This window comes from Rhincodon typus, chromosome 12, assembly GCF_021869965.1.
Source record: "Rhincodon typus isolate 14 chromosome 12, sRhiTyp1.1, whole genome shotgun sequence".
NCBI classification, from domain to species: Eukaryota; Metazoa; Chordata; class Chondrichthyes; order Orectolobiformes; family Rhincodontidae; genus Rhincodon; species Rhincodon typus.
In genome coordinates this window covers 7,332,966-7,348,671 of record NC_063343.1, presented here as the reverse complement: position 1 = coordinate 7,348,671, position 15,706 = coordinate 7,332,966, and the positions used below count along the sequence as shown (strand labels likewise).

The 15,706-nt window shown below is 44.7% G+C and overlaps 1 long non-coding RNA gene across 1 annotated transcript in view; it reads left to right on the top strand.

Annotated features, from left to right (window-relative positions):
- LOC125484554 overlaps nt 1-15,706 on the top strand; it is a 78,712-nt gene that overhangs the window by 42,734 nt on the left and 20,272 nt on the right. The window lies entirely within an intron of this gene.

Below are 15,706 nucleotides of genomic sequence, written 5' to 3'. Positions count from 1 at the left end.
AGTCAGCTCCTGAAGTGAGGAGATTCTAAATCTCCTGGTTATTTTGGTCAGCCAGGGCTTTCCTGGATTGGTCCAGGTTAACAGCCCCAGTCAAGGATCTCGTAGTCAACAGGATCCACCTGGTCCCAATCACTACACCCCTCCCCAACTAATTCTGGGGATGTAGGTCTGGTCTTTCTTTTGTAGCTTCTCTTGCAACATTTTTGCTCTTGTCCGGTTCCTCTCATAGACTCAGACACGGGCAGTGTGTACTGGACTGTGGCCTGCCTCTTGCATCTGGAACATCTCAGTAGAGTTCCCTCCTCTTCTTCCGGCAGCAATAATTTCAAGGCTGCGACCATTTCAGACTCTGAATTTTCCCCAACAATTTCCTGCAATTGATCAGGGTTCCTTCAGAAGGCCAGTTCTTGTCCAAGTGCATGGGGTAAGTAGTTGGTAATACCTGTTTAGTAAGGTATGGTGAATCTAGTGTTTGGAAACAGGTGGACCTTGTTGACTTGGAGGTCCTTGATTTGAGTTGTTAACCCAAGCCATCGAGGAAGCCCTGGCTTCCCCAACACTGGACGGAGGGGGAGCACCTGCGGTTCCTGCCGAGCGTCCTGGCTCCCTGCCCCATTTGTGAGGTAACAGCTTTCAGGTGATCAGCATGTTTGTTCAGGACCGCCTTACCCATCCAGACTTTGTAAATCATGGGACCTGACCTCGCATCAACCTCATCTTGTACCCAGACAGGGCCATTTCCATTGGCTTCAGCACCAAGCTTAATCCCCGAATTAAATTGTCTCTCTCGCTTAGAGGTGGCTTAGGAATGGAATTGGCATTCTTGCTGCCATTTCACCCTACCCCCAAGTCTGGGAATATCAGGTTTAACCTGGTACGGAGTCTTCTTCCCGTCAGCAATACTGATAGAGCTATCTCTGTTGTTGAGTGAGGTGTGGTCCTATAATTGAACAGGAACCAGGGACAGTTTGGTATTGAGTGATGCTATAGGCTGCTTCAACATTTGGACCGCTCTTTCATCTAGACCATTGCCTTAACCATCAACTCTTGGAAGGTTTTAGTATCTGGTGCCTCTGGGAAAGTTAAACCCCTTATAACCGAAAATCCTGCGGGTCCGCAAGCAGCCAGAAGGATAATTCGTTGCTTTTCATCTGCCCCCAGTGTCATCTGCCTGGGAAAAAAAATGCATTCTTTCCACATACTGGGCCCAGTCTTTGACGGCAGGATCAAACGTGTCAAGCTTCCCAAATAAAGGCATGATGCCAGAAATGCTTACCCCAACTCCAAGATAGCTGCCGCAAGTGAATGTTCTTCAGACACATCCTGCTTTCTCCCATCGCCACTGAAGTCCCCTGTTTATATTGGTCAGCCAGGGCTTCCTCGATGGCTTGGGTTAACAACTCAAATCAAGGACCTCCAAGTCAACAAGGTCCACCTGTTTCCAAACACTACATTCACCATACCTTACTAAGCAGGTATTATCAACTACATACCCCATGCACTCGGACAAGAACTGGCCTTCTGAAGGAACCCTGATCAATTGCAGGCAGATTATGAATGTGTGGGAGGAGGGGAAGAAGGCATGGCGATTTCTCTTCAGGGATCTGGAAGTCCCAGTGAATGGGGGTGTTGCAGAAGGGGAACAGAGAAGGCCATGAAACCGTACCCTGGCAGGTTGGCCTGGGGTCACCACTTATTGAGTCATATGCCTGGGAACAAACCCTTTGGTCCAGCAAGTCCATGCCGACCATGTTCCCAAACTAAACTAGTCCTACTGACCTGCACTTAACCGATATCCCTCCAAACCTTTGCCATTCATATACTTATCCAAATGTCTTTTAAAAGTTGTAACTGTACCTAAATCCACCACTACCTTTGGCAGCTTATACTCTCTGTGTGAAAAAGTTGCCCTCATGTCCTTTACAGATCTTTCTCCTCTCACCTTAAAAATACGCTCTAGTTTTGTACTCCCTCACCTTGTCATTCACCTTATCTATGCCCCTCATGATTTATAAATCTCACTAAGGTAACTCCTCAACCTTCTGTGCTCCGGTGAAAAAAGTTACAGTCTTTCCAGTCTATTTTCATATCTCAACATCCTAGTAAATCTTTTCTGAACACTCTCTAGTTTAATAATATCTCCTTATAACAGTGCAACCAGATCTGGACGCAGTATTCCAGAAGAAGCCTCACCAATGTCCTGTATAACCTAAACATGATGTCCCAACTCCTATGCTCAAAGGTCTGAGCAATGAAGGTAAGTGTGCTAAATGTATTCTTAACCACCCTGTCTTCCTGCATTGCAAATTTTGAAGAGTTATGTACCTGAATGCCGAGGTCTCTCTGTTCTACAACACTACCCAGGGCATTGCCATTAATTGTATAAGTCCTGCCCTTTGTTTGTTCACCAAAATGCAATACCACATTTATCCAAATTAAACTCCATCTGCCACTCCTCAGCCCACTTAGATTAGTGCCATATCCATGGTGCAGAGGAATGGTCAGCAGGGCTACAGGAAAGACAATGATATTTTCCATTCTAGCATATGTGCCACACTCTCTGCCACTTAGCTTTTAGTCTATCTCTGCTGTTGTACATCCCTCCCACCAAAGCACATGCTCTACCACTCTCAATGTTTACAAACTCTCTGTTACTTGCTCTTATCCCCACAATCGCTCATGCTGCGAATGTTACATTACCTTTGTGCTACCTTCTCACTCCCAAACCTTATAGCCTTTTGCCTTCTTGTGCCAGCACCTGTGACAGCCACATACATCTCACTCAATCCCTTGCTTTCTCCCATTATAGGGGAAGGCCAATCCAGAGCAGGGCAGGGAAAAACTGCATGGGTAGAAGGGTACCTTGACATTCCTCCCTTCTTATGAGGACAGAACGCTGCCCCTCAGAGGAGAAGACCAGGACAGTTCCTGTAGAGATGCAAACATCCACATCTCCCCTTAATCTCACCATCAGTATCATTCATCGCACACACCACTTCTGCACACTGGCCACTGGCCATGATGTCTTCTCTCTTGCCTGTGCCTCGTAGTGACCAACAGCATCTCCACCACCCCTGCTGTCAAACAGTTGATTCCCTCAGAAACCATCTGGTGGCCCTTTGAGGATGAGAGTCATAGGGCCTCAAGGGAAGCATTAACATGGCTGGCTCCCTCACTAGAGCAGAGACTGACAGCTCTAGAGAAACGGTAGGCATGGAAGCTTTGTGACCACAATCTGGTGAACACCTCACTGTGACAGCACTACGGCTGGCCGAGGAAGGCACGGCCCAGGCCGCTGGCACTCAGAGGACGGGCAGAGACCAGGCACCTGCTCCAGCCCAGGCAGGAGAGGACCCTTTGGAGTCAGGAATCAGGGACTCCATCCACCTGCACAGGGTGGAATAGGAGCTACAGGTAGGAATGTGAGAGGGAATAGCCCTCAGGCCCAGAAACAGCAGCAGTGCAGAGAGCCATGTGACTGTCTGTCTGTCTCCATGGACAGGGCGGTGGTTGCCATGGAGAACCAGGCCCAGCATTCTCACGGTCTGCACAGACCTGCTCTCCATCGCCCCAGCCAATGGTCCACAGGACTGAAGGAACAGTGACAGTGGGCAAGGAACCTGGTGCACCCTGCAGGTGCCCCGTCCTCACAAGGAGACAGGGCAGTGCCGGGAGGCACCCAGTTGGAGGAGGAGCCACACACAGCTCCCTCAGAAATCTCCGCTCAGGACACTCCAGAGGAGGCTGGGCCCTCGGCCTTCACTCTGCTTGCCCCCTCTAACCCTTGGAAGTTCACACCAAGGAGAGGCAACCTGCATCAAGAAGATACTTGTCATGTCTGGTCCATCCAAACACAGGTGCCCCAGGAGTTACCTAACCAAAGCTCCAAGGCCAATGGGTTCCATTAATCAGAATCCCTTTAGGCCAGCTGCAGAACCAGGGAATGCACTGAGGTACAGTGAGGGAGAGAGAGAGAGAGAAGAAAATTTATTGATGGCACAGGTAACTATTGCAGGATGAGATACAACTTCATGTCCATACGCTGTAACATGAGCCAATGTCAGTGTTGAAAGACTGCTGCAGCATGTCAATGAAAGTGGAACAATATGCATACAGGGTAATGGGCTCTGCTGATACCATCAGCCCTCGTCCTAAACCATCTTTATTCTTTCCTTGCCCTCAGTGTCCAAGTATGTTAGTGTGAGTGACATTGTTAGCAATGTCTAGGGCAGACAGGTGTGCAACAGTCAGGGTTCAATGCATTAGAATGGCCAGTCATCAGGGACTCCACAGGTCTGTGTCCTGTACAGTGCATCCCTTTAGAAACTCCTCATCAATTGATCCTGCAGTGCCCTTCCTCCCAGTTTGAGACAGCTATCCCACACACAGTGTGGTCACAGCCATTTTTGTCCCCATTGATTAGATTTGATTTCCCGCAGGATGGAAGGTGACGCTGAGTGCTCCTCAACCATGGACTCCAGAGTCCACTTCCCCTTGGTCAGCTGCCAAACATCCAGATTCCCTACCTGTAAATTCCACAGCCTTCGCACCTCATTAGATTCCCACCTAACCCATCTACATGAGCCTGTTACTGCCTACCTTTCTCCCCAGGCTCACGGTATAACAGGTGTCTATGCCTGGTCATACTTTTTTTTAGATTCTCTCATGGGACGTGGGTATCATTGGCTGAGCCAGCATTTACTGCCCAACTCTAGATGCCCTTGAGAAGTTTGTGTTGAGCTGCCTTTTTAAACTGCTGCAATCTACATGCAGTAGGTGGACCCACAATGCTGTTGGAGAGGGAGTTCCAGGATTTTGAACCAACAACACTGAAAGAACAGTGATATATTTTCATGCAAGAATGGTGAGTGACTTGGAAGGGAACATGCAGATGGCGCTGTTCCCTTGTATCTGCTGCCCTTGGCCTTCTAGATGAAAGTGGTCATGGGTTTTGAAGGTGCTGTCAAAGGATTCTTGGTGAATTTCTGCGGTGCATCTCGTAGATAATACACACTGCTGCTACTGAGGTTTGGTGGTGGAGAGAGTGGATGCTTGTGGATGTAATGCCAATCAAATGGACTGCTTTGTTCTGGATGGTGTCAAGCTTCTTGAATGTTGTTGGAACTGCACCCCTCCAGGCAAATGGGGTGTATTCCATCACACTCATGACTTGTGCCTTGTTGATGGTGGGCAGGCTTTAGGAAGTCAGGAGGTGAGTTCCCACAGTATTCTTAGCTTTTGACCTGCTCTTGTAGTCACTGGGGGATCCAGTGATAGTAACATCATTGAATGTTCAGGGGTGGCGTTTAGATTGTTTTTTGTTCAAGATGGTTGTTGCCTGGCATTTGTGTGGTGTGAATGTTCTTTGTTACTTGTCAGCCCAAACCTGGATATTGTCCAGATCTTGTTGCACTTGAACACGGACTGCTTCAATAGTTGAGGAGTCACGAATGGTGCTGAACATTGTGCAAACATCGGCAAACATCCCCACCTCTGACCTTACAATGGAGGGAAGGTCATTGATGCAGCAGCTGAAGATGGTTGGGCCTCGGACACTACTTTGAGGAACTCCTGCAGAGATGTTCTGGAGCTTAGATGAATGACCTCCAACAACCACAACCATCTTCCTATGTTCCAGGTATGACTCCAACCAATGGAGAATTTGCCTCTGATAGCCATCGATTCCAACTTTGCTAGAGCTCCTTGATGCCACACTTGGTTGAATGCAGCCTTGACGTCAAGGGCTGTCACTCTCACCTCACCTCACCTCTGGAATTCAGCTGTTTTATCCATGTTTGAACCAAGGCTGTAATGGGTCAGGAGCTGAGTGGCCCTGGCGGAACCCAAACTGGGCGTCACTGGGCAGGTTATTGCTGAGCAGGTGCTGTTTGTTAGGACTGTTGATGACATCTTCCATCACTTTACTGATGATCGAGAGTGGACTGATGGGCTGCTAAATGATCGGATTTAGCCTGCGTTTTGTGTACAGGACATTCTTGGCCCAAGCTCATTTGGTTCACTCATGTCCTTTAGGGAAGGAAATTACCATCCTTACCTGGTCTGGCCTAAATGTGACTCCAGACCTGCAGCAGTGTGGTTAACTCTTAACTGCCCTCTGGGCAATTAGGAATAGGGTCTAAAAGCTTTGTCCTCATCCCATTCACTGCAACTCCACACTAATGATGCTTGATGGCGTGGAGAAAAACCTTTTAAAGATAGCGCCAGTGCCAAGGATTCTGGGATACCCAGGCAGTAGCATGACCGTCCAGCTATGCTGAGTTGGGAAATTACTATGATTAGACAAGAGGAGCATATAGGGGTGTGGTAAGTAGCTAATGAAGTGAGTTTGGAATAGTAAGACCAGAAAACTCACTGAGAAATCCTGCTGGAAACTCGATACAAATAACACTGTTGAAATATTGTAAGGTAAAACCCCATCCTTAGAAACCGTGCCCTGTTGCTTGAGTTGGCACTTTCCCAAAACTGTCATTGTGTGGCCGTCCTGAATGAGTCCAAATCCATTAGCTTGGTCGCAGTAGCAAGTGGACAAAGAGAGGAAGTTTTTCTCCTTATCAGTCTCAAGGCTTGATCAATATTTTACATTAGTTTGCATTATTCAGAATTGCACTAATTACCCAACTGGATAATTGCAAACACTATAAGGATTCTCCTTGTGGTATTTGGCGTAATGCAGCCTAGATAGTATTAAAGGCAGTTTCATGAATTTGCAATTGGAAGGATTTTTGATGAGGGTGCTGTGAGCTAACAATTATTTGGAAACACTATGTGGATGCGCAGGGATGATCATAATTTCTGTCTGTCCATGCCCTTGATGTGGAATTGAGCCGAAGTCAAATTTGCTGCTGCAATTTTATTCACCACAATGTAGTGCTCAGTCTGACAACTGTTCTGCACATAGCATGGAGCCAAGCATTCATTGATGGATGATAGCAGCCAGTCTCCTGCTCTTAAAGGCACTCTTGTCTTTGTTATAAAAGAAGCTGTGCTGAATGGTAGGAGGCAGCTCTAGAATACCTTTGTTTCAATCCCATGCCAGGATGTGGCACAGAAAGCTATAGTAGTGGAGGTGGGCATTAGGGATGATGTCCTAATTGGGCCAAAGGTTTTCCATTACAAACCACAAAGGTCTTGGGAGTATGTGACCAGGGAGGAAAATGCCTGTAGTCTATATAAGACTATTCTCAGCCATGTGACAGGACCTATAGAACCTGGCATGGATGAGATTATTCAGGATGATGTCTCAACTCCCAGCTTACTCTCATCCTACTACCTGACCTAACGAGCAGTTTGTTGATAGCATTACCATGGACCTCGTTCTTTCCACCGCACCTCCCTTTCCTTACCATTGTCTTTCTGTTTCCTATTTTCTGCTTTCTGACACCAAAGATCTGACCACAGTTCCATGCAGAGGATGAGAAAGCAATGGTGCACTGCTCTGAAGAGGTCATCTCCACTGGATCTCAGACATTGGCGCAGCAAGGATCATTAAAGTTTCTTACAAGAGGCAGAATCACTACAAGTTGAGTCACAAGGCTAAGGGGCCTGTAGCAAGGCTGGACTAATGAGTGATCCCTGTGTCAGTTCACCAAAAGGCAAGTTCTCTGCAAAATGAGAACTTTGCTGGGTGTAACATGCAGCAGAACACTGAAAAGGCAGCAAGTATATTGGCTAGTTTTGCCAGGCAGATTCCTGCCAATGTCAGTGGACACAGAGAAGTCAGGAGTCAACTTGGCAAAGGGGTGCGCGCAAAGCTTACACTCTACCTTGCTGTTATACATCTTCAATCCCTATACTGGTGTCTTTGAATGGACATGTTACTTCATTCATCTGTCTCCTTGTAGAGAGGCAGAAACACTCCCAGGCAAATCCAGGGAACACCTCAGCACAACTACCTCAATGATAGGCCTAAGAGACTTTACAATCACTGACATTCTTTAAAATTGCCAAACTCCATTAAGAGAAAGTGAGACTGGGTCCAACTTGCAGCTGAGCATTTCACCTTTTATGGGTGATATGTAAGTTTGTTGAGCGGGCTTCTGCGACCCAAACTTGTTAAATTGACATCATATTTGCTGGTTAGGCTGTGAGTCATACGGAGATATACTCAGTTGCTTCCAGCACTTAAAGGGAATTTCTATGTGACACCGGAACCCGAAACACTAATTCTGTGTTCTCTCCAGGGATTTAGCCAGACCTGCTGAGTTTCTACATCAATTTCTGGTTTTGTTTCTCTGTGCCCACTCTCCTTAGAATGGTGCATCCTGTGGCAATGGCAGACATAGCTGGTGGTGCGGTATGCTTCCCCAGAGACGGTGAAACTTCAACCGGTTCTACTCCAGTGACCCCTGAATAGCGTCTTCATTTAATGTCTTATCCCACAGGTGGGAATGTTGAAATGTTGCCCTCCATCAGTCCTGCATTAAAGTCTGATTGATAGTTCAAAGGGCTTCCTTTGATGGTAAGTGATTTAATTATGAAATTTAATCTTGATAAAATTAAAGAATGGCTAAAAATGTCAGTCTCGGACAGAATAAAGTTGGAACAAGTAGGACCTTTGCTCAATCAATTGTCTTTGCAATGGACTAGGTGTTGGATGTAAACTCAGGCTAAGAATCAAGTGGGACATCAACATCAAGTTGCTGCGTTTGTCAACGTGTCTGGCCTTTAACAAGTTGAGTTGGTGTAGAACATGATGTCGGAATAGGAAAGTATGGAATCTTAACAGGAGGTTGTACTGATGGTCAATAGATTACACAAGGAGACTGACTCCATAGAGTCATGGGGTTATACAGCATGGAAACAGACCCTTCAGTCCAACCAGTCCATATAGAGCATGTTTCCAAGCTAAATTAGTCGCAGTTGGCTGCATTTGGCTCATATCCCTCCAAATCTTTCCTATTCATTTACTTATCCAAATGTCTTCTAAATTTTGTAACTCTACCTGCATCTACCTTTCCTCTGGCAGTTCATTCCACGCACGAACCACTCTCTGTGTAAAAGAGTTGCCCCTCAAGTTCTTTTTAAAACTTTCTCCTCTCACTTTAAAAATATGGCTCCTGGTTTTGAACTCCCCCAGCCTATGGAAAAGACCTTTGTCATTCTACCTCGCTCCTTATGATTTTATAAACCTCTACAAGGTCAACCATCAGCCTCCTGCACTCCAATGAAAAACGTCCCAGCCTGTCCAGCCTATTTTTAAAACTCAAACCCTCCATTCCTGGCAACATCTTTTCTGAATCCTCTCCAATTTAATAATATCCTTTCTGTAGCAGAGCGACTAAAATTGTACACGATACTCTAGAAGGGGCATCACCAGTGTCCTGTACAATCTCAACATGAGGTCCCATGTTTGTGAATGAAGTAATCAAAGGACTGTGAAGAAATTATTCAATGAGCCAAGCGTGAAATCTGGAGATTATCGAAACATAGCATCGGTAAACATTGAACTGGCCCTGAGGAAGGGTCACCGGACCTGAAATGTTAACTCTGATTTCTCCTCACAGATGCTGCCAGACCTGCTGAGCTTTTCCAGTAACTTTTATTTTTGTTTCTGATTTACAGCATCCACGGTTCTTTTGGTTTTGTTGAACTGGCTCTGAAAGCAGAGTTGAGAGATGGAACCAAAAGAGACTAGTTGTAAAATGTTGCTGGAATTAAATGATAGTGAGGATGGAATGTATTAAGGCTGAGGGAAATCCACAAACGATAGATATATCACTGTTATAGCCTCACTGGATATTTTAGTGACTTTCATCAGTTAATCTCTGTGTGCATAATTCTGAAGGGGTTTGATAGGGTAGACACTCAGTGGCTATTGCTACTGGTGTAAAATCTAAATAGAAGAGGGAGCAGTCTCAGGGTAAGGGGCTGACCATTTTAAACTGAGATGAGAAGAAATTACTTCACTCAAAGCATTACAAACCTTTGGAACTCTCTGCCTCATAAGGTTGTGGAATGTCCACTTGTGGATTGTATATAAGGCTGAATTAAAAAAACTTTTGGTCTCTCAGGAAATCAAGGAATATGGGGTAGAAGCAGGAAGGTGGTATTGATGCCTATGATTAGCTGTGATTCCAATATTGTAGCTGTACCCGCATCCACCTCTGGCAGTTTATTCCACGCACGAACCACTCAATATGTGAAAAAGTTGCCCTCATGTCCTTTATAAATCTTTCTCCTCTCACCTTAAAAATACGCTTAAGTTTTGTACTCCCTCACCTTGTCATTCACCTTATCTATGCCCCTCATGATTTATAAATCTCAATGAGGTCACCCCTCATCCTCCAGTGCTCCAGGGAAAAAAGTTACAGTCTTTCCAGTCTATTTTCATATCTCAAACTCTTCATTCCCAGCAACATCCTGGTAAATCTTTTCTGAATACTCTCTCGTTTTATAATATCTTCTTATAACAGCGCAACCAGATCTGAACACAGTATTCCGGAAGAGGCCTCACCAGCAGGCTACATGGACAAACCCTGCTCCTATTTCTTGGGTTTTTGTGGCTCGTGCTCTTGAAAAGAAATGTAAAGAAGATCTGAAAGACTTGGATGTTGGCATGGAGTGAGGGTGATAACTTGGCGAGTTTGGTGGATAAGGGCTGATGAATTGTCAATTCAAGACTGCTGGAGCAAGGAGTGTTCAATGTCTGAAATGATCTCTGAGTATTTTGAAGGAGAAATCTTATATTCCTTCTTTAAGGTATAATTGGATGACTCAATGGAGGAAATATAAGTCTTTTGTTCATGCCAGGCAGTCGAAGCAAGATTGGCTAGGTGACTTTCTTCATGTAGATTTCTTTTGAAATCCCATCGTATTACTCATTGGGATAAAGATTTGTCAGCCAGGTATTAAACTGGAGTTGAACGCTAACCTCCCATCATGATAGCTAGCCATTTTTAACTACTATCGATATAGAATCTCTACAGTGTGGAAGCTGGCCATTTATCCCATCAGGTCTACACTGACCCTCTGAAGAGCATCCAACCCAGACCCACTCCTTTACCCTATCCCTGTTACCCTGTCTTTCCCATGGCTAACTCACCTAGCCCGCATATCTCTGGAAACTGGGGCAATTTAGCATGGCCAATCCGCCTAACCTGGCCATCTTTGGGCTGTGGGAGGAAACCAGAGCACCCGGAGGAAACCCACACAGGCACAGGGAGAATGTGCAAACTCCACACAAACAGTCGCCCGCATATGGAAACAAACCCGTGTCCCTGGCGCTGTGAGGCAGCAGTGCAAACCACTGAGCCACTGTGCTGCCCAGCACTCTGAAGCAAAAAGATTGTGAATTACAATCCCATTCCAGAGGCAACACAGTCAGAGATATCATTATTTTCTGATAAGACATTAAACAAAGTCTGCGGCAGTTGTCTCACATGGATGAATGACACCGCAAGAAGCTATTTGTAGAACAACAGAGAAAATCTTCCCATTGTCCAAGTCAATATTTGCCCCTCAACCAGCATAACCAAAATCATGGATTGAATTCTGACACACAGGCAGGTTTAATTTGAGTGGGAGATGTAAGTATCAGAAATTTGATCCCAGCTCCAAGTTGTTTCCAAGGTTTTTGTTTCTGGCTTTAACAGAGGCTGGAATGTGGGGTCAACCCAATCCAAGCCACAAAGATATCACAGCAATGGGGAAAGGATTCTACACTTCAAAATAGCTTCAGTCCCTGTAAATCACGCTGCTGCTTCCCAAGACAGTAAAAGGCATGGTTTAAATGCAAGCCTTTTTAATCACCAACCTTAACTGCAGAGGCCAGAAAGTAAGTGTGAGTTTAAACTCTCCTGAGTAAGCCATTAAAATGCAAAGGCTTCTCATTGCATCATCTCTGAGGTAAGCTGTGACATCAATGAGTCCTGTTCATTTTGTCAATGACACGTTGGAAAATCATCAGTGTGCTCGGTTACAGCACAAGCTGGGAAAGAAGCAAATGTTGAAATGGAAATATAAACTGCGTGAATCCGTCCTTTCCTCCCCTCTGCATTAACAGTTTCTTCCCATGAAAATGTTCATTTAAAACATAAGAACATAAGAAACAGGAGCAGGAACATCTGTTCCTCGAGCCTGCTCCGCCATTCAATAAGATCATGGCTGACCTGTTTGCGGACTCAGCTCCACTTACCCACCCGCTCACCATAACTCCTTTACTGTTCAAAAATCTATCTACACCTTAAAAACAGGTAGCCTCAACTGCTTCACTGGGCAGGGAATTCCACAGATTCACAATACTTTCAGTGAAGAAGTTCCTCCTCAACTCAGTCATAAATCTGCTGCCCCTTATTTTGAGGCTATGCCCCCTAGTTCCAGTTTCACCTGCCAGTGCAAAGAACCTCCCTGTTTCTCTTTTATCAATTCCCTTCATAATTTTATACGTTTCTGTAAGATCCCCCACCCCATAGCTTCCCAACATTTTTCATCAAACATTGGTGCCTTCAGCCGATAATGGCTTAAGATCAGGAATTTCCAAGCTAAAGTACTCGAGATGGTGTGAGGGATTACTGGAAATCGTTCAGTCAGGTAACAAATGACATAAGTATAATATCAGCAGGACAGGTTGTATTGATAGGATTGGTATTACCTCATTTGTTTTCAAGATTGGTCTATCAAAGAAGTACTGGTAAATACCTTTAATACACAGGAGATATTCACTTTTGTCACACAAAATGCATTCATTATACCAGTATTGAGTTTAGGTTAATAAAGAACCATAGCTAAAATTCCAAAGACTTATGAATCAAGTCTTAGTTGAAGCACATAACCATGTTGTTTATTCACACAATGTTGCAATATATAATAACACATGGGAAGAGAATGTAAGACAATTAAAAGACCTGTTTAAACAATTACAATTGACTGGCTTAGCCAATAATGAATTCACTAAAACAAAATTAACTTACCTGGATCTGTTGTGAGTTGTTGCCAAGAATAGAGAATGTGAATGTGTGGGTTTTACTGGAAATTTATGCAGAGCTTCTGGCTGTACTTTTAACAGACTTGTTAAAAAAAAAGCTAAAGGGGCATTGTCAGCAGATGTCAGGCAGCTTTTGAGAAGTTGACGACACTCCAAATAAATGATCCAATATTAGTTGCCACTAATTTTTCCAATTCTTTTAAAATAGTGATCGATGCTCGTGACTTGCGGGTAAGTGCAGTTCTGTTACAGAATGTTTAGTGGAGAATAGAAAAGTCAGTGAGTACATTTCTATAAAACCAACAGTAACAGAAGAAGTACTCTATTATAAAACATGTGACTTTGGGATAATTATTCGCATTTCAATACTTTGAAATCTATGTCCAGCATCGTAACAAAGACAAAGTAATCATAACACATTGACATTTGCAGTGACCCATGGAATCTGTATAAAGATCCATACAATATCCAGGAATGACAAGTGGCAAGTAATATTTGTGCCACACAAATGCCAAACAATGACCATCTCCAATAAGAGGCAATCTAGATACTGCCCTTTGACTTTCAGTGTTGTTACCATCAATGAATCCCACATTATTAACACTGTGTGTGTGTGCACATGTGTATGTGTTTGCATATTTGTATGTGTGTGCACGTATGTGTGTGCGCTTATGTCTGTGTATATGTTTAAGCGTGTTTGTGTATGTATGAGTGTGTGTGCGCGTATGTGCATGCATGTATGTTTATCTAGGTGCATGTGTGTATGTTTGTGTCTATGTACGCGTCCGTATGTGTGCACGTGTGTATATGTATCTACATGCATGTGTGTGTGTTTGTGTGTATGTGTCTGCGTGTATGCCTCATTATGGAGATCACACGACTATGACACAAGAAGATGCACACTGATACAGATTGCATTCCTACCCCTAACACCCATTTCCTTTTTCAGGTTGAAATCATTGGGTATATAAATGGAGCAGTTTCTACAACAGGAGGCTTCCCTGTAACTCGAGTTTGACATGTGATCAGATGAGGACAGAATTAGATAACCACAGTGTTGGATAAGAACCATATTTTCAGTAGTGTCAATGAGAGAGAATAAGAAAGAGTTAATGTTTCACAAGAAATTTCTAATGACATTTTTACAGTAAACTTTCTGAGGCCCTTAATTAGTACCAGCAAATCTGACTAAGCTTGGGGGTATTCATACGTGATATAACACTTGACTATGTAATTTTTACTCCCTGGGAGATCAACATATTTAAGTTTGGATATTCTAAGAACAGTGTCCAAGGACTAAGTGTATTGTTCTATGGTACAGTAAAATAGGTTGTTGATGTATCTGCTAAACCTGATCAGTACATAAAAATTGATCTAATTTAAATACTGTAACCCTAACATCAACCAACATTTCTTTTGTTCACAGTTCTGTAGTTGAGACCTCAGCAATAGCTGAATTTATTCAATACTGGCGTATCAACGAATCACAATGTTGCTATCTTTCTTTCCATTTTGTTTTTCTAACAATGCCGAAGGCTTTGCTGTTGTGACTTCCTAGAATAAGAACTGTCACTGTGAATGACAGTCAGAAAAGAAATACACAGATTGTCAGAGAATTGCATTTACAAGAGCTCTCCTTGGAGAAATCTCTGTCAGGTTAAAGCAATTTCAGTTTCCTGATGTCTTCTGATAAAAAAATTCTGACCCTAGGAAGAAACATCTTCTGTTTGATAAGCCATCAGAACATTATTGAACACTTGGGAAAGCACAGCAGCTAGAAATTCATAACACAATGGAATTAAATCAGAAATACAAATCAGAGACTCGTCAGTCAGATCAATTTGGTTTATATTGATCTTTATGTTTGAGACAAATCTCCTCCTATGTCTTGTGTTAACCTTTCAGCAAGCTTTCCAGCAGCAAAGAACATAAGGAAGGAGAGATAGTAGGAACTGCAGATGCTGGAGAATCCGAGACAACAAGGTGCAGGGCTGGATGAACACAGCAGGCCAAGCAGCATCATAGGAGCAGAGAGGCTGACGTTTCGGGCCTAGACCCTTCATCAGAAAAGGGGGAGGGGAAGGGGGTTTTGAAATAAATAGGGAGAGAGTTGGAGGCGGATAGAAGAGGGATAGAGGAGAGGATAGGTGGAGAGGAAACAAACAGGTCGAAGAGGCGGGGATGGGGCCAGGAAAGCTGAGTGTAGGTAGGGAGTTAGGAAGGGGATAGGTCAGTCCAGGGAGGACGGACAGGTCAAGGGGGCGGGATGAGGTTGGTCGGTAGGAGATGGAGGTGCGGCTTGAGGTGGGAGGAGGGGATAAAGGGAGGAAGAACAGGTTAGGGAGGCAGGGACGAGCTGGACTGGTTTTGGGATGCGGTGGGGGGAGGGGAGATTTTGAAACTTGTGAAATCCACATTGATACCATTGGGCTGCAGGGTTCCCAAGCGGAATATGAGTTGCTGTTCCTGCAACCTTCGGGTGGCATCGTTGTGGCACTGCAGGAGGCCCAGGATGGACATGTCGTCTGAGGAATGGGAGGGGGAGTTGAAATGGTTCGCGACTGGGAGGTGCAGTTGTTTGTTGCGAACCGAGCGTAGGTGTTCTGCAAAGCGGTCCCCGAGTCTCCGCTTGGTTTCCCCGATGTAGAGGAAGCCACACCGGGTACAGCGGATGCAGTATACCACATTGGCAGATGTGCAGGTGAACATCTGCTTGATGTGGAAAGTCTTCTTGGGGCCTGGGATGGGGGTGAGGGAGGAGGT